Raw genomic sequence first — 19,720 nt, forward strand, 5'->3', positions numbered from 1 at the left:
AAGACAACCCTCCCAACAAGTTGTTAGTCTCCAAGATTTACAAACAGATTTACAAACAACCCAATCAACAAATGGGCTGACAACCTAAATAGACATTTCTCCAAAGAAGACATACAGATGACCAAGAGACACATAAAAAAGATGTTCAACATTGCTGATTATTAGAGAAATTTAGATCGAACTACAAGGAGATATTATCTCAAAATAGCCAGAATGACTGTCATCAAAAAATCCACAAAAGGTGGCTTTTCCATTCAAAATGGAACAGAAGGGCATGTGCTCATCTCCTCATGTAACAGCACCAAAATTGCAACTACTTGTTGAACAGCCATCAACAGGAGGATGCTGTAACCCATGAAAAAAAAAAAAAAATGATACTCCAGGTCCAAAGACAAAGAAGTAGCCATAGTGAATGGTAGGAGGCTCACAATCAAGATAAAATCAAATCCTATGCACCCCAGGTGAGTGACACACAGAATGGAGTAGAATAACAACAAAGAAGTTCTCACATTATTGTGAAGGTTCTGAACCCCATATCAGGCTTCCCAGCCTGGGGATCTGAAAAAGGGACAGGGAATGCCCAGGGAATCTGGCCTTGAGGGCCAGCAGAATTTGATTATAAGCCTTCCAGAGGACTAAGTGAAACAGAGACTCCAGTATTGGAGGGCACACAAAAAAAGTTTGCATGCATCAAAACCCATTGCAAAGGAGCAGTGGCCCCACAGGAGACTGAACCAAAACTACTTGCTAGTGTTAGAGGGCCTCTACCCACCGGTGGAGGCATGGGTTGTCAGGGGCTCACCACAGGGACAGGGGCACTGGAAGATCCACTTGGAATGAACCCTCTGGAATTTGGCATTAACCCTACCTATAGAGCCCTTAGACCCAAGGGCTGGGTCGCCTCAGACAAAACAACTACCAGGGAGGGAGTACAACCCCACCCATCAGCAGATAATTAAATTAAACCTTTAATGAGTAGGGCCCTGCCTACCAGACCAAGTCCCAGTTTTTCTCATCACAAGTCCTTCCCATCAAGGGGCTTACACAAGTCTCAGCTTCATCCATCAGAGAGAAGACAGAAGAAGAAACCCAGTCTCACAGAAGCTAAAGCAAAAACCATATTACAGAAAGTTAATCATGATGAGAAAAGCAGAGAGTTATGTCCCAGATGAAGTGAAGTGTGAAAGTCCCTCAGTAGTGTCTGACTCACTAGTCCATGGGATTCTCCAGGCCAGAATACTGGAGTTGATAGCCATTCCTTTCTCCAGGGGGTGTTCACAGCCCAGGGATCAAACCCAGGTATCCCACATTGCAGGTGGATTTTTTTTTTTTTTACCAGCTGAGCCATAAGGGAAGCCCAAGAATACTGGAGTGGGTAACCTATTCCTTCTCCAGCATCTTCCTGACCAAGGAATTGGACTGGGGTCTCCTGCTTTGCAGGCAGATTCTTAACCAACTTAGCTATTAGGGAAGCCCCCAGATGAAGGGACAAGATAAAACCTCAGAAAAACAAATAAATTAAGTGGAGATGGGAAATCTTCCAGAAAAAAGTATTCAGTATAATGATAGTAAAGTTGATCCAGGATCTGGGTTGGGGGGGGGGGGATTGGGAATGGAGGCAAATGTAGAGAAGATGCAAGAAATCTTTACCAAAGACATAGAAGAGCTAAAGAACAAACAAACAGAGATGAATAATACACTAGAAGGAACCAATAGTAGAATAACTGAGGTAGAAGAACAGATAAATGACCTGGTGGACAGAATGGTGGAAATCACTGCTACAGAACAGAATATAGAAAAAAGAGTGAAAATAAATGAAGACAGACTAAGAGACCTCTGGGACAATATTAAATGTGCCAACATTTGCATTTTAGGGGTCCAAGAAGGAGAAGAGAGTGAAACAGGACCTGAGAAAATATTTGAAGAGATAATAGCTGAAAACTTCCTTAACATAAGTAAAGGAAATAGTCAACCAAGTCCAGGAAATACAGAGAGTGACAGGAAGGATAAACCCAAGGAAGGAGACACCAAGACACATAATAATCAAACTGACAAAAATTAAAGATGGAGAAAAAATATTAGAAAAACCAGGGAAAAATGACAAATGACATATAACGGAACCCCTATTAGGTTATCATCTGGATTCTCAACAGAAACTCAACAAGCCAGAATGGAATGGCATGATATATTTAAAGTGCTGAGAGGGAAGAACCTACCACCAAGAACACTCTGCCAAGCAAGACTCTCCTCTAGATTTGATGGATAAATCAAAAGCTTTCCAGACAAGCAAAAGTTAAAAGAATTCAGTGCCACCAAACTATTTTTAAAACAAATGCTAAAGGAATTTCTCTAGGTGGCAAACACAAGAGAAGGAAAACACCTACAGAAAATAAACCCCCAAAAATTAAGAAATTAGCAATATGATCAATAATTATCTTGAATGTAAATATATTAAATGCATCAACCAAAACACATAACTTGACTGGATGGATGAAAACATGTGCATTTATGCACTTCAACTTAACACATCACTCTGCTTGACATCCCCACCCCGACCTAAAATTGTATGTAATTATTTTATATTTTTAAGTTAATCATGTTCCCATTATGACTTGCAGTTGTAATTATCTGTTATTTTTTATCTGGCTATTGATTATGAAAACTGATAAACATCTTTTACTATTGTAAAAAAATATCTACAAACAGTAAATGCTGAAAGAGTATGGAGAGAAGGGAACACTCCTGGAAATGTAAGTTGGAACAGCCACTGTAGAGAATAGTATCAGTTCAATTCAGTTCAGTTCAGTGGCTCAGTCATGTCCAACTCTGTGACCCCTTGGACTGCAGCTCGCCAGGCTTCCCTGTCCATAGCCAGCTCATGGAGCTTGCTCAGACTCATGTCCATTGAGTTGGTGATGCCATCCAACCATCTCATCCTCTGTCATCCCTTTCTCCTCCTGCCTTAAATCTTTCCCAGCATCATGGTCTTTTCTAATGAGTCAGTCCTTCATATCAGTTGGCCAAAGTATTGGAACTTCCCTTTTAGCATCAGTCCTTTCAATGAACATTCAGCACATGGAAACAACCTAAATGCCCATCAATAGAGAAAAAAATTCAGTAAGATGTAATATATATATTTAATGGAATAGTAGTCAGTCTTTAAACTAATTAAATAATGTGATTTGCAGCAGCATGAATGGACCCAGAGATTTTCATATTGAGTCAAGTCAGGCAGAGATGGAGAAATGACATCTCTTATGCATGGAAACTAAAAAGAAATAATACAAATGAACTTACTTACAAAACAGAAAGAGACTCACAGATTTAGAAAATAAATTTATGGTTGCCAGGGGAAATACTTGGTAAGGAATTGGTGATGGACATGGGCACACTGCTATATTAAAAGATGGATAACTAAGAAAGATTTTCTGTATAGCATATGAAACTCTGATCAGTGTTATATGGCAGCCTGGATTGAAGGCGAGTTTGGGTGTGAATGCACACATGTATATGTACCCTTGAATTCATCTGAAACTGTCACAAGATTGTTAATTGGCTATGCTAAGTCACTTCAGTGGTGTCTGACTCTTTGTGACCCTATGGAATGTAGTCCTCCAGAGTCCTCTGTCCATGAGATTCTCCAGGAAAGAATACTACCATGGGTTGCCATGCCCTCCTACAGATCTTTCTGACCCAGGGATCAAACTAGCAAATCTTATGTCTTCTGCACTGACAGGTGGGTTCTTTATCACTAGCTCATTAATTAGCTACACCACAATACAAAATAAATAGTAAAAAAGAAAAGCAACAACAGCTGAATAATCAAAAGATTAAGTCACTAGTGAGATGTAAATACCATCACATTATCAAAAGATGTTAAAAATGAGTATAAAGAAAACCCTCAGTAGAGTGAAGGAAGAAAAACATGTATTATAAAAACAATAAAAATTATCAAAGAAAACAAATTATATAAATAAAAATCAAATAGACATCCAAAATAATTAATTGAAATAAATAGAGAAATATAATTATCATACTAAAATGCTCAATAGATGTAGTTAATTCTGGAAGGAACCCAGTGAAGAAAAAAATCTAATTGGACATGAATGCTGAAAGCTTAATTCAGAATAAACCAGAGAAATAGACTAAATATGAGAAATTTAAAAGATCCAGACACTTGGTTGAAATACTTGAAAATATGTTGCATAAAATTTCCAGGAAGAAAGACTAAACAAAATTACAGGAAAAAAAAAAAACAAAAAAATTAAAAATACTACAGAACTGAAAAAAAATGAGACCTTAGAATTACAACATGCATGAATTGTGAAACTGATATTTAAAATATAATCTAGTTATATTAAATCTATAGAATATCAAGAACAAAGAAAATATTTATAAACAGTAAAATAAGAATTTCAGAAATTCCATTTCTAAGAGTTAGAGTTAGGCAATTCTAAATTTGTAAATATTTTTTGAGGTACTTATTTTGCCTGGCAAGTATACAAGGACCAAAAATATTTTTAAAAACAGAGAATCTAGATTTTAACATTATAAAACTGAAAGATCCTTGTTAAAAACATACAACTCAGAAAATTTTAGGAAAATATTAGGACAAACATAAATCAAAATAAAGTGAGTTTAGACTCAGATAATACGATGGTTCAAGTTTCCAACTGAATGGGTCCAAGGTACCTAAGTATTTGTGTGTGTGTGTGCAAGAATAGTGCAATGAGTTGCTGTTTCCTGGAGTGGGATCTTCCTGACCCAGGGATTAAACCTGCATTCTTTGCATCTCCTCAATTTATTTTGATTTGTGTTTGTCCTAACATTTTCCTAAAATTTTCTGAGTTGTATGTTTTTATCAAGGATCTTTCAGTTTTATAACATTAAGAACACACGGAAGAACTGTACAAAAAAGATCTTCACGACCCAGATAATCATGATGATGTGATCACTAATCTAGAGCCAGACATCTTGGAAAGTGAAGTCAAGTGGGCCTTAGAAAGCATCACTACGAACAAAGCTAGTGGAGGTGATGGAATTCCAGATGAGCTGTTTCAAATCCTGAAAGATGATACTGTGAAAGTGCTGCAGTCAATATGCCAGCAACTTTGGAAAACTCAGCAGTGGCCACAGGACTGGAAAAGGTCAGTTTTCATTCCAGTCCCAAAGAAAGGCAATGCCAAAGAAGGCTCAAACTACTGCATAATTGCACCCATCTCACATGCTAGTAAAGTAATACTCAAAATTCTCCAAGCCAGACTTCAGCAATACGTGAACCATGAACTCCCTGATGTTCAAGCTGGTTTTAGAAAAGGCAGAGGAACCAGATATCAAATTGCCAACATCTGCTGGATCATCAAAAAAGCAAGCGAGTTCCAGAAAAACATCTATTTCTGCTTTATTGACAATGCCAAAGCCTTTGACTGTGTGGATCACAATAAACTGTGGAAAATTCTGAAAGAGATGGGAATACCAGACCACCTGACCTGCCTCTTGAGAAATCTGTATTTAGGTCAGGAAGCAACAGTTAGAACTGGACATGGAACAACAGACTGCTTCCAAACAGGAAAAGGGGTACATCAAGGCTGTATATTGTCACCCTGCAAATTTAACTTCTATGCAGAGTACATCATGAGAAACGCTGGACTGGAAGAAACACAAGCTGGAATCAAGATTGCTGGGAGAAATATCAATAACCTCAGATATGCAGATGACACCACCCTTATGGCAGAAAGTGAAAACAAACTAAAAAGCCTCTTGATGAAAGTGAAAGAGGAGAGCAAAAAAGTTGGCTTAAAGCTCAACATTCAGAACACAAAGATCATGGCATCCGGTCCCATCACTTCATGGGAAATAGATGGGGAAACAGTAGAAACAGTGTCAGACTTTATTTTGGAGGGCTCCAAAATCACTGCAGATGGTGACTGCAGCCATGAAATTAAAAGATGCTTACTCCTTGGAAGAAAAGTTATGACCAACCTAGATAGTATATTCAAAAGCAGAGACACTACTTTGCCGACTAAGGTCTGCCTAGTCAGGGCTATGGTTTTTCCTGTGGTCATGTATAGATGTGAGAGTTGGACTGTGAAGAAGGCTGAGCGCCAAAGAATTGATGCGTTTGAACTGTGGTGTTGGAGAAGACTCTTGAGAGTCCCTTGGACTGCAAGGAGATCCACCAGTCCATTCTGAAGGAGATCAACCCTGGGTTTTCTTTGGAAGGAATGATGCTAAAGCTGAAACTCAGTACTTTGGCCACCTCATGCAAAGAGTTGGCTCATTGGAAAAGACCTTGATTCTGGGAGAGATTGGGGGCAGGAGGAGAAGGGGACGACCCAGGATGAGATGGCTGGATGGCATCCCAGACTCGATGGATATGAGTCTGAGTGAACTCCGGGAGTTGGTGATGGACAGGGAGGCCTGGCGTGCTGTGATTCATGGGGTCACAAAAAGTCGGACATGACTGAGTGACTGAACTAAACTGATACCACCTGGAAAGCACCCAAGTGTCCGCTGAAACATTATTCTGAGTATATTGGTGAAAGTGGTTCTAAATATTTGAATTTGTAGATTGAATAAAGCACATTGCCCTCCCCAGTGTAGGTGGAATTCATCCCATTTATTGAAGGCCTGAATAGAACCAAAAAGACAATATCAAGGAGAATTTGTTCTCTATCCTTGACTGTCTTTAAGCTGTCATTAGTCTTCTGTCTTCGGTTTTGTACTCAGCCTGGAACTCCATCATTGGTTCTCCTACCCTCCATAATCATAATCTCTTCAGCCTCCATAATCATGTATGTAAATTAAATAACTACTTGAATGTTCTGATTTACACAGACAATTTCTAGAGAACACGTGGGAAATTAAGCATGTGGAATAATGGTAGGAAAGTAAGTTCTATCGGGCTGAATTTACTGATATAGGTTCACTAAGGAGAGATGCTGCCTTGATGTCACAGCTCAGAGGAAGGTATGTACAGCTTGCCTGGCTGGTTGACTAAAACTTGGATCAAAAAGTGGCCCACTGTTAGGCTGTACCCCATGGACCTGCAAGCCCTGTGCTTGCCTATCTTCAAGACCAAAGAAAGAGCCCAGTGTCAGCAACACAGACATCATTAGTTTAATGGGTGAGGAAATCTTCCATGCAAGGTCCTGGAATAGGGCCTGGATAACTGCAGCAGCAGGGCAGTGCAGCAGTCTTCACTCCCAGGTGCAGGGAGAGCTTACCACTTATAGAGGGATTGACATCAGGTTGGCTTACCGGTTGCAAGGGAAACCAGCAGAAGGAGCAATTCTCACTGTCCCTTTGATAAGCTATTGGGAACAATCACTAGCTGGGTACCTGAATCAAGTATGTAGGTAAGTCAGTCATGTGCATAGGGAGTAAATGAAGCAAGGACTGGTCAACAGGGGACAGACGGAGACAAGAGAACAGCCATTGTGAGTGGCCTGATCATATACCCACTATGAGAAAATTAGACATGCCAGACCTATCTTGGTTGAATTTTGTTGTTGTTCAGTCAGTCATGTCTGATTCTTTGCAACCCCACTGACTGCAGCAAACCAGGTTCCCCTGTCCTTCACCATCTCCCAGAGCTTGCTCAAACTTATGTCCATTGAGTTTGTGATACCATCTAACCATCTCATCCTTTGTCATCCTCTTCTCCTCCTGCCTTCAATCTTTACCAGCATCAGAGTCTTTTCTAATGAGTTGGCTCTTTGCATCAGGTGCCCAAGAAATTCAAAGGCTTGAGGAGATTAAAGTGCTAGAGTTGATTTGTCATTTAAGACCTATTCACTCACACTGGTGATCTTGGAGAGACAGCAGTGAGTGGTGGCTTGAAGTGAACTCTTAGTTCTCTGCCAGGAATTGAATCTGGGTAGCCTCAATGAAAACCAGGAATCCTAGGTGCGAGTCTACCAGGGGCTAGAGGTTAGAAGCAAAATTCCCTGGTCCTTGCTCTCATTGAAAAATGCATTTCTCAAAGAGGCAAAATTGTTAATATCATGTACAAAGTTTATTATTAGAGACACAGCCCAGGTAGCTCAGAAGGTAAAGAACCTACCTGCCATGTAGGAGACCCAGCTTCAACCTCTGGGTTAGGAGGATTCCCCTGGAGAAGGAAATGGCAATCTACTCCAGTATTCTTGCCTGGAGAATTACACTGACAGAGAATTTTGGCAGACTATAGTCCATGGGATTGCAGGGAGTCAGACACTACTGAGCAACTAACAGACATGCAAAATGGGAGAACATACAGTGAAAGTGAAAGTCACACAGTTGTATCCAACTCTTTGCAACCCCATGGTCTATACAGTCCATGGAATTCTCCAGGCCAGAATACTGGAGTGGGTAGCTGTTCCCTTCTCCAGGGGATCTTCCTGACCCAGGAATTGAACAGGAGTCTCCTGCTTTGCAGGTGGATTCTTTACTAACTCAGCTATCAGGGAAGCCCACACAAAGAAACTATTTGTTTAATATAGAAGCAAGGCAGAGATAAACCTACAGAGAACAGGTGTGGGTGTCCTCTCTAATGAGGAGTAGGGCAGTAAAGAGGTAGTTAAGTCATTTATATAGGGCAGTTCTTTCTTTACCTTTGATCGATTATCTAGTTTCTTTTTCCACACCTAACCTAGCACCCTCCCCAACATCTGTGTGCAACTCTTTTCCAGCATGGATTACAGCCCAAAGGCCTTTTGGATATTAGTATCACTTATTATGAGGTGGCGCCCCTCCTTCCTGACTCCCAAGGAATCTTTCTGCACATGTGCAGTGTCTCCCTGCCCCAAGGATATTGACCTTTTAATCAAACAGGGTTTAGCCTCCCTCTGTTCCTGCCATAGCTGTAATCTTAAAGTGTCTAAGAGGCAAAGACTAGCTATTTACACTATTTCTGTTATTTCCATCTCAAACTGCAAATAGGGCTCATTGCAAATATCTATCCTAGAGGCCACCTGCCTCCTTCCTCAGGAAATGTGAACAGGAGGCTGTTGTAAATAACTAGCCTGGAGTCCATCTAACTCCTGCCTTGCTGAGAGTCTTAAGGATATACTTTTATCCTCTTTATGGAAAAAATGACTTGTGAGAGTAATCTTTGCATCACTGAAGAGCAGGCCTCCGCAGGCCAGACATAACAGGAGAACTGCAGTCACTGAACTGGGAAGTCTAAACTCAATTAGAGTAATTTGATCCCCCAGGTAGCAGGGGCCAAGTTATAGCACTCACCTCAAAAGCAAGGTGAGCATGGTAATGGCTGCAGAATAACCAAATTCCACAGACCTGAGATATTGGCTAGTTGATCATGGTTTCCCTACAGTGAAATACACAGGAAGAATATTAAATTCTTACTTGATTTGTATAAGCAATAAAGTCCTGAGTCAAGTAAGCACAAGTCTAAACAGAATCATAAAAGCAGAGTGTCATGGTCCCTTAATCTCCCAGACTTGAGCCAGTTTACAGACACAGAATGCTTTGAATTAAGGAGGCTGGGTTCCTTTCAGGCTACCAATTTATATTGTGAGTCTTTCTCTCAGCCTTTCCTAATGGGACCTACAGCCTTAGGGTTAACTGTGCATCTGGGAAAAGGAAATAAACTCATTTTCAGGAACAACTGGATGCTGGCTATCAACTGACAGCAAATCCTGGAGACCAAAAGCATCACTGTGACTCAGAGTAGGGGTTATGGAGGTCAGATGATCAGTTGAGTTTTATCTAGGTCCATCTCACAACAGGCCCAGTGGCTCCCACACCCATCTTGTAATTTCCACAGTTCTGGAGCCTAATTGGAATAGATAAACTCAGTAGCTAAAAGAAGACCCACACTGATTCTCTGACTGTGTGATGAGGACTATTATTTTAGGAAAGATCAAGTGGAAGCCACCAGAGGTGTCTCTATCTAGGAAAATAGTGAAGTCCAAAGAAACTGAATTCCTAGAGAAATTTAAGAGATTAACACCATGATCAAGGAGTTGAGAAAATCTGAGGTGAGACCTCCCATCACACCCCATTCATCTCATCTACTGGCCTGTGCAGAAGACAGATGGCTTTGGAGTAAGGACGGGGATTGCTATAGACTTAACCAGGTGATGATTCCAGTTGCAGCTGTGGTAACAGATTGATTTTATTACATGAGCAAATGAACACATCCCTGGTACCATTTATGCAGCCATTTATCTAGAAAATGTTTTTTCTCAATACCTTTTATTAAAGACTAACAGAAGCAGTTTACTTTCAGCTGGCAAGGCTAGCAAATCACATTTACTGTCCGCTCCCAGAGGTTTATAAACCCTCTGGTTCTATGTCATAATTCTGTTCACCAACAACTTTATCAGATTTCCCATCCACAAGATGCCACACTGGTCCATTACATTGACATCATTGTGCTGACTGCATCTAGTGAGCAAGAACTAGAAACTATTCTACACTGATTAGTAAGGTATGTACTAGTCAGTGTATGGGAAATAAATCTGATGAAAACTCAGGAATTCTACTTCAGTGAAATTTGTAGATATCATGTAGTATATTCCATGCACAAGAAGCTTTTTAGGTGAAGGATAAGTGGCTACATCCAGCCTTTTCTACAACCAAAAAGAGGCACAGTACCTAGGAAGACTTTGGGTTTTAGAGGTAACTTATTCCTGTCCTGAAGGTGTCATTTCATTTCAACTACCACATGACTTGAGACATTGCTATTTTTGAGTGGAGCTCCAATGCAGGAGATATAAGAGATGTGAGTTTGATCCATTGGTCTGGAAGATGCCCTGCAGGAGGGCATAGCAACCCACTCCAGTATTCTTGCCTGGAGAATCCCATGGACAGAGGAGCCTGGTGGACTAAGGTCCATAGGGTTTCAAAAGTCAGATATGACTAAAGCGACAAAGTGCGCATGCACAGAACAAGAGAGGACTCTACACCAGGTCCAGGCTGCTGGACAATCAACTTCCCATCTTGGGCCAAGAGATCCAACAGATCAAGTGGTGCTTGAAGTGTCATAGAGGTAAGGCTGCTTTTTAATGCTTTGAAAGGCCCCTCCAATTGCATTCCAGTCCAGGCCCTTAAGATTTTAGAAAAAAGGCCTACTATCCTCCGTAAATAGCTATTTTTGAGAAAAAACTCCTGGACTGCTGCTGAGCTTTAGTAGAGACTGAATGCTGCATCATGGGCAACCGAGTTACCACGTGACCTGGACTGCTCACCATGAACTGATGCCCCAAGCCATAAGGTTGGGCATGCACATCAGTGCTCCATCATCTAATGGAATTGATTTATATGTGATTAAGACTGATAAAGCCCTGAAGGCACAAGTAAATAGATAAAGTGGTCCAAATACCTGTAGCACCAATTTCTGTTCACTCCTGCCTTCTCTCCCTGACCCAGCACCTAGGGCCCCATGGGGAGCTCCCCATGGTCAGTCAACAGAGGAGGAAAAGACTCAGGCCTGGTTTACAGATGTGTCTGAGTGCTATGCAAGGACCACTTGGAAATGGACAGCTGCTGTGCTACTGCCCCTTTATGGGATATCCCTGAAAGGCAGTGTGGAGGGAAAGTCCTTTCAGTGGACAGAGAATTGAGCACAGGACCTAGTTATTCACTTTACTAGGAAGAAGAAATGAACATACATGTGATTACATACTGAGTCACATACCATGATCAAAAGGGTCAATGGTCAGGGACTTGGAAGGAGCACATCTGGAAAACTGGTAACAAGAGTATTTGGGTTATAGACATGCAACTATGTCTCTCTACGTGGACAAAAAACATGAATATATTTCTGACCCACATGAATGCTCACCAAAGCTTGAGAGGATTTTAATAATCAGGTGGATAGATACCCGTCAGCTCTTTCCCCAGCCACCCTGTCATCACCCAATGGTCTCATGGACAAAGTGGTCTTGATGGCAGAGATGGAGGTGAGGCATGGGCCCAGAAACATGGACTTCTGTTGACTGTCTATGGACACAGCTGAGTTCCAATCTGTCAGCAGCACAGACCAACATCAAGTCCCTGATATGGCACAATTTTCAGGGCTGCTCATCCAGCCACCTGGTGGCAGGTTGATTACAGTGAATTATTTCCATCATAGAAGGGCAGTATTTAGTTTTCTATAACAAATGGTTAATCTGGATTTTTTTTTTTCATCCCCTGCATGCAGTGCTTCTGACAATGCTAATACCCATGAATTAAAAAATAATAATAACTTAGCTGTCCTTAAAAGAGACAGAAAAGGAAAATACCACATGGAAAAGAGAGAGAAGCCCACATGAAGATGGAGGCAGAGATTATGGTGATGTGGCCCCAAGCAGAAAAATGCCAAGAACCACAAGAACTGGAAGAAGGAAGGTAAGACTGCTCCATAGTGGTTTTGGAGGGAACCCAACCCTGCTGCCACTTTTACTTTGGCACTTCTGTCCTCCAAATTTCTATTATCTTAAGTAAAAAAAGAAAAAAGAAAAGAAAAGAAAATGACTTAACATTCATCTTGATACTCCACACAGCATTGCTTGTGATCAAGGATTGCACTTCACAGCAAATGGAACACAGCAATGGGCTCGTGCTCATGGAATCCACTGATGTTGCCAGCCTCCCCACTATCCTGAAGTAGCTGGTGTGGTAGAATGGCAGAGCGGCTTATTGAAGACTTCAGTATTGTACCAGTTAAGTGGCATGACTGTGGAGGGCTGGGGCAATCTTCTCCAGAAGACTCTATATGCTCTGAATTAGCATTAAATATAAGGAACTGTGTCTCTCATCACCAGGAATTATAGGTACAGAATCAGGGGAAATGGGAATGACATCACTATTACCACTAATGACCTATTAGCAAAATTCGTTCGTCCTTTCTTTGCAAATGTATTCTTTACCAGTCCAGCCCAGAGATCTTAGATGCAGAGGGAGTTATGCTTCGGCAAGGAGGCACAATGAATGGTTCCACTGCACTGCAAGTTAAAACAGTTATCTGGCCACTTTGGAATCCTCATAACTTTCAAAAGGCAAAGAAGTGAGCTTTTGTTCATGCTAGAGTAATTGATCCTAAAGACCAAAGGGGATCAGACTATTGCTCCACTGTGGAGGTGAGGGAGTACATTTCGAATACAAATCCCTAGCATCTTTCTCTCTGAATAAGGTTAATGGAAAATTGTCATAATTCAATTCAGGCAGAACTACTAAAGACTTACACCCTTTAAGAATGGAAATGTGATTACCAGATAAAGCGCAGTGACCTGCCTAGGGGCTTGCAGAGTGAAAGAAAAAGATATACAGAGCAAATAGTGGAAGAAGGCAGTTACAAATCCTACCACAGGGCCAGTTATAAAAATGAGGACTTTGCCATGCGTGTGTCCTCATTTTGCTATGAATATGTGTTCAGTCGGTCAGTCATGTCCAACCCTTTGTTTGCTACTCTCTGGATTGTACCCTGCCAGACTTCTCTGTCCATGGAATTTCCATGGAGTCACAAAGAGTCGTGCACCTCTGAGCGACTAACACTAACTAACACTAACTGGATCTAGGTGCCATTTCCTAACCCATGGGATCTTCCTAACCCAGGGATAAAACCCAAGTAAGTCTCTTGTGTCTCCTGCTTTGGCTGGCAAATTCTTTACCATTGTGCCACCTGGGAAGTTCTTTTGTTATGAATATATTTTCATGTAAATATCTTTGTTTTCTTCACTCTGGTATTCCTTACTATGTACCATAAGACATCATGTGAGTATTGCTACACAGGACTCACGTTCCTTACTTCTTCTAGGGGAGGGGCTAGCATCTGTTCTGTTGTATACAGGAAAGTTACATCATAACAATCAGAGCCACAACTTGGTTATTGTCTTTATTTGGAGATTAATTATAATTTAAGGAAATGTATAATGGTGCCAAGTTGACAAGAGGTGGACTTGTGATAGTTAACTTTCTGTGTCAGTTCCATTGTGCCATGGGGTGCCCAGATCTTTGATAAAAATAAGTTTTCTGAAAATAGCAATAAAATTCTAAAAATCTGTTAGGGAAATTAAATAAATAGTCTTGTTTAGGCTTCAGAGGCAAAGCAGAGCAGGCCTCTGACCTCGCTTCTAACCTGCATTGACACCGCCCTGACTATGAGTGATGGCCTGCTGTGATAGCAAGACCTGCAGCACCATAGATAAGATGGGAGTCGGTAGGTGCCCAACATGCTACAAGACATCAGTGGAGAAATAACTCCAGAAAGAATGAAGGGATGGAGCCAAAGCAAAACAATACCCAGTTGTGGATGTGACTGGTGATAGAAGCAAGGTCTGATGCTGTAAAAGCAATATTGAATAGAAACCTGGAATGTTAGATTCATGAATCAAAGCAAATTGGAAGTGGTCAAACAGGAGATAACAAGAGTGAACGTCGAGTTTCTAGGAATCAGCGAACTAAAATGGACTGGAATGTGTGAATTTAACTCAGATGGCCATTATATCTACTACCGTGGGCAAGAATCCCTTAGAAGAAATGGAGTAGCCATCATGGTCAACAAAAGAGTCCAAAATGCAGTACTTGGATACAATCTCTAAAATGACAGAATGATCTCTGTTCATTTCCAAGGAAAACCATTCAATATCACGGTAATCCAAGTCTATGCCCCAACCAGTAACACTGAAGAAGCTGAAATTGAACGGTTCTATGAAGACTTACAAGACCTTTCAGAACTAACACCCAATATAGTTGTCCTTTTCATTATAGGGGACTGGAATGCAAAAGTAGGAAGTCAAGAAACACCTGTGGCAACAGGTAAATTTGGGCTTGGAATATAGAATGAAGCAAGGCAAAGGCTAATAGAGTTTTGCCTAGAGAACACACTGATCATAGCAAACACGCTCTTCCAACAAAACAAGAGAAGACTCTACACATGGACATCACCAGATAGTCAACACCAAAATCACATTGATTATATTTTTTGCAACCAAAGATGGAGAAGCTCTACAGTCAGCAAAAACAAGACTGGGAGCTCACTGTGGCTCAGATCATGAACTCCTTATTACCAAATTCAGACTCAAATTGAAGAAAGTAGGGAAAACCACTAGTCCATTCAGGTATGACCTAAATCAAATCCATTATGATTATACAGTTGAAGTGAGAAATAGATTTAAGGGCCTACATCTGACAGATAGAGTGCCTGATGAACTATGGACTGAGGTTCATGACATTGTACAGGAGACAGGGATCAAGACCGTCTCCATGGAAAAGAAATTCAAAAAAGCAAAATGGCTGTCTGAGGAGGCCTTACAAATAGCTGTGAAAAGAAGAAAGTGAAAAGCAAAGGAGAAAAGGAAAGATATAAGATCTGAATGCAGAGTTCCAAAGAAAAGCAAGGAGAGATAAGAAAGCTTCCTCAGTGATCAGTGCAAATTACTAGAGGAAAACAACAGAATGGGAAAGACTAGAGATCTCTTCAAGAAAACTAGTGATAGCAGGAGAAAATTTCATGCAAAGACGGGCTTGATAAAGGACAGAAATGGTCTGGACTTAACAGAAGCAGAAGATATTAAGAAGAGGTGGCAAGAATACACAGAATTGTACAAAAAATATCTTCATGACCCAGATAATCATAATGGAGTGATTACTCATCTAAGCCAGACATCCTGGAATGTGAAGTCAAGTGGGCCTTAGAAAGCATCACTATGAACAGCTAGTGGGAGTGATGGAATTCCAGTGGAGCTATTTCAAATCCTGAAAGATGATGCTGTGAAAGTGCTGCACTCAATATGCCAGCAACTTTGGAAAACTCAGCAGTGGCCACAGGACTGGAAAAGGTCAGTTTTCATTCCAGTCTCAAAGAAAGGCAATGCCAAAGAAGGCTCAAACTACTGCACAATTGCACTCATTTCACACGCTAGTAAAGTAATACTCAAAATTCTCCAAGCCAGACCTCAGCAATACGTGAACTGTGAACTTCCTAATGTTCAAGCTGGTTTCAGAAAAGGCAGAGAAACCAGAGATCAAATTGCCAACATCCACTGGATCATGGAAAAAGCAAGCGAGTTCCAGAAAAACATCTATTTCTGCTTTATTGAATATGCCAAAGCCTTTGACTGTGTGAATCACAACAATCTGTGGAAAATTCTTTAAGAGATGAGAATATCAGACCACTTGACCTGCTCTTGAGAAACCTGTATGCAAGTCAGGAAGCAACAGTTAGAACTGGACATGGGACAACAGACTGGTTCCAAATAAGAAAAGGAGTATGTCAAGGCTGTATATTGTCACCCTGATTTTTTTTTTTTTTACTTTATTTTACTTTACAATATTCAGGATTGGGATCACCCTGCTTATTTAACTTATATGCATAGTACACCATGAGAAACGTTGGGCTGGAAGAAGCACAAGCTGGAATCAAGATTGCCAGGAGAAATATCAATAACCTCAGATACACAGATGACCCCACCCTTATGGCAGAAAGTGAAGAGGAACTAAAAGGTCTCTTGATGAAAGTGAAAGAGGAGAGTGAAAAAGTTGGCTTAAAGCTCAACATTCAGAAAACAAAGATCATGGCATCCGGTCCCATCACTTCATGGGAAATAGATGGGGAAACAGTGTCAGACTTTATTTCGGGGGGGCTCCAAAAATCACTGCAGATGGTGATTGCAGCCATGAAATTAAAAGATGCTTACTCCTTGGAAGAAAAGTTATGACCAACCTAGATAGCATATTCAAAAGCAGAGACATTACTTTGCCAACAAAGGTCCGTCTAGGTAAGGCTTTGGTTTTTCCAGTGGTCACGAATGGATGTGAGATTTGGACTTTGAAGAAAGCTGAGTGCCAAGAATTGATGCTTTTGAACTGCGGTGTTGGAGAAAACCCTTGAGAGTCCCTTGGACTGCAAGGAGATCCAACCAGTCCATTCTGAAGGAGATCAGCCTTGGGATTTCTTTGGAGGGAATGATGCTGAAGCTGAAACTCCAGTACTTGGCCACCTCATGCAAAGAGTTGACTCATTGGAAAAGACTCTGATGCTGGGAGGTATTGGGGGCAGGAGGAGAAGGGGACGACAGAAGATGAGATGGCTGGATGGCATCACTGATGCGATGGACGTCACTCTGAGTGAACTCCGGGAGTTGGTGATTGACAGGGAGGACTGGCGTGCTGCAATTCATGGGGTCGCAAAGATTCAGACACGACTGAGCAACTGAACTGAACTGAACTGAACTGAATTTTTCTCTAAGAATGAATTAAAAATCAATTTTATTTGAAATAATGATAAAGATGACATGAGATGACAGACTATGAAAAATCAATAAAATAATGCTGTTAAAAATTAAAAAAATGTAAATTAATATTTGAAAGTACTATGTTTGATTTGATTGTACCATGTTAGATGTCGTTTTACTATGACCATGAAAATAAGTCATTGTACTGTGTTAGAAGTATGAAGTTATGTGATATATTTTTGATAACTGTAGGAGTGGCTTGTCATTTTTTTAAGTCATTGTACTATGTTACAAAGAAGTCATTGTGCTATGTTAGAAGTATGAAATTATCTGTGATATATTTTTTGATAACTGTAGGAGTGGCTTGTAATTTTTTAAAGCAACTCAGACTAATATCAACTACTTCGTCAATTCAGTTGTAGCACTACTTACGATAGGTACTCCTTTTCTATATCTTAGTCTTTAACAGCCATTGCTTTATGCTATTGTGAGGTTGCCAAAATGATTAGAGAGGGTTTCCTGATTCCTTTATTATCATCAATGAAATGGTTCACAACTTGATCAAAAGTCACTTGGGCATCACACAGTTTTAAGAATGTATGAAATAAATAAGATATAGACATAAAAATTTAGATGAAGTATAATAATTATCATTATCATCTAATGTCAGAATAAATTGCCAAAGACCAACTAATAGTGTCATAAAAGTTACTACCCATTTGATCAGTTGTTTCATGTGCTTATAAAATGTGTTATTTCAGATCAGCTTACACACAATGATCAACGCAATCTAGGAGCAGAGAATTAAAAACAAATAACTGCTTGTAAAATAATTTATAAAATTTTATGTAAGTAGATTCTGGAGCTAAGCAATTTTATTTTCAACAAACACTGTGACTAAGACCTACAAATAAATACATAGTCAATTAAGCAAGGTATTAAACATGTATATAGGTTTTATTAAAAATGTTATTACTAGATTTTTTTCAATATCATTGCAACTCGTGTGGTGTGTAAACTATTCTGAGTCAGGATTTATGTGATTTTAATTTATATACACAAAACAGTTACTAATATTCAACAATAATCCTTATTGTGAAATTGTTTTTTTTTTTTTGTTTTGTTTTGTTTTTTGTTTTTTTTTTAGTTTTTATTTTTTAAATTTTACAATCTTTAATTCTTACATGCATTCCCAAACATGAACCCCCCTCCCACCTCCCTCCCCATAACATCTTTCTGGGTCATCCCCATGCACCAGCCCCAAGCATGCTGCATCCTGCGTCAGACATAGACTGGCGATTCAATTCACATGATAGTATACATGTTAGAATGTCATTCTCCCAAATCATCCCACCCTCTCCTCTCCTCTGAGTCCAAAAGTCCGTTATACACATCTGTGTCTCTTTCCCTGTCTTGCATACAGGGTCGTCATTGCCATCTTCCTAAATTCCATATATATGTGTTAGTATACTGTATTGGTGTTTTTCTTTCTGGCTTACTTCACTCTGTATAATCGGCTCCAGTTTCATCCATCTCATCTTTTTCTCATAACATATTCCCAAGACTCTTGTATTATTTATTCTGAATGCTATTACTAAATTGGAAAAATATATTACAAATAAAACCCATTTCAGCGCAATTTAAATTATCTTTATGATCAGTCAATTCCTTTATTTAACCTAGTTTGAAAGACCAATTTCTTGAACATAAAACTCTCCTCCATTTTAATAATGTTTTAGTACAAAATTTTGATTTTTAGAGAAAATGAAACAAAACACCATAATTGCCCCAGTTAATAGGTAATGCTTACAAAATGCACAAGAAAATGAAGAGTAACATGAACAACTTCAGCAGCTATGCAGCCAGGCCAGAGGACTGTGATAAACTGGGTCACTCACAGTTGAGGGATGTGTCAATAGACTGAGATTGTACATTATTATTACTGAAGGCCTGTACCTTCCATCTGCTACTTTACTTCTTTGCCTTCTGCTGACAATCTTTTCTCTGTTTTGTTTCCACTTATCACTTTTACTTTTTATTTCTATCTTGAACTCAAGATTCCAAAAAGAGACTACCTAGTTGGGTCCAGTTTTCAGTAAGCAGTAAACTTCAGGATGGAATCCTCCCAGGTGTCTAATGAAATACTGAGTCTTAGTGAAGTGCTGATCTTCGTCTAATCAGTTATGATCTTCACTTTGGAATAATGTGGAACACCTCTGAAAGTGGATCTAGGTGGACCAGTGGATCAGAAGCTCTTAAGCTTTACTGAAAGGGCCCAGGTAAATGATGAGCACATTGAAGAGCTTCTTCAATACAAGCATGATATTTTATATATATGACAGTGTCCAGCCTGTCGTGCATGTATTGATAAGAGCCTCCTTCTACATTTTATTTATATTGGAATGAAATATAGTATATTTGGCTGAAGAATTGATGCTTTTGAACTGTGGTGTTGGAGAAGACTCTTGAGAGTCCCTTGGACTGCAAGGAGATCCAAACAGTCCATCCTAAATGAGATCAGCCATGGGTGTTCTGTGGAAGGACTAATGCTAAAG

Source organism: Ovis aries, chromosome 17 (assembly GCF_016772045.2).
Source record: "Ovis aries strain OAR_USU_Benz2616 breed Rambouillet chromosome 17, ARS-UI_Ramb_v3.0, whole genome shotgun sequence".
NCBI lineage: Eukaryota > Metazoa > Chordata > Mammalia > Artiodactyla > Bovidae > Ovis > Ovis aries.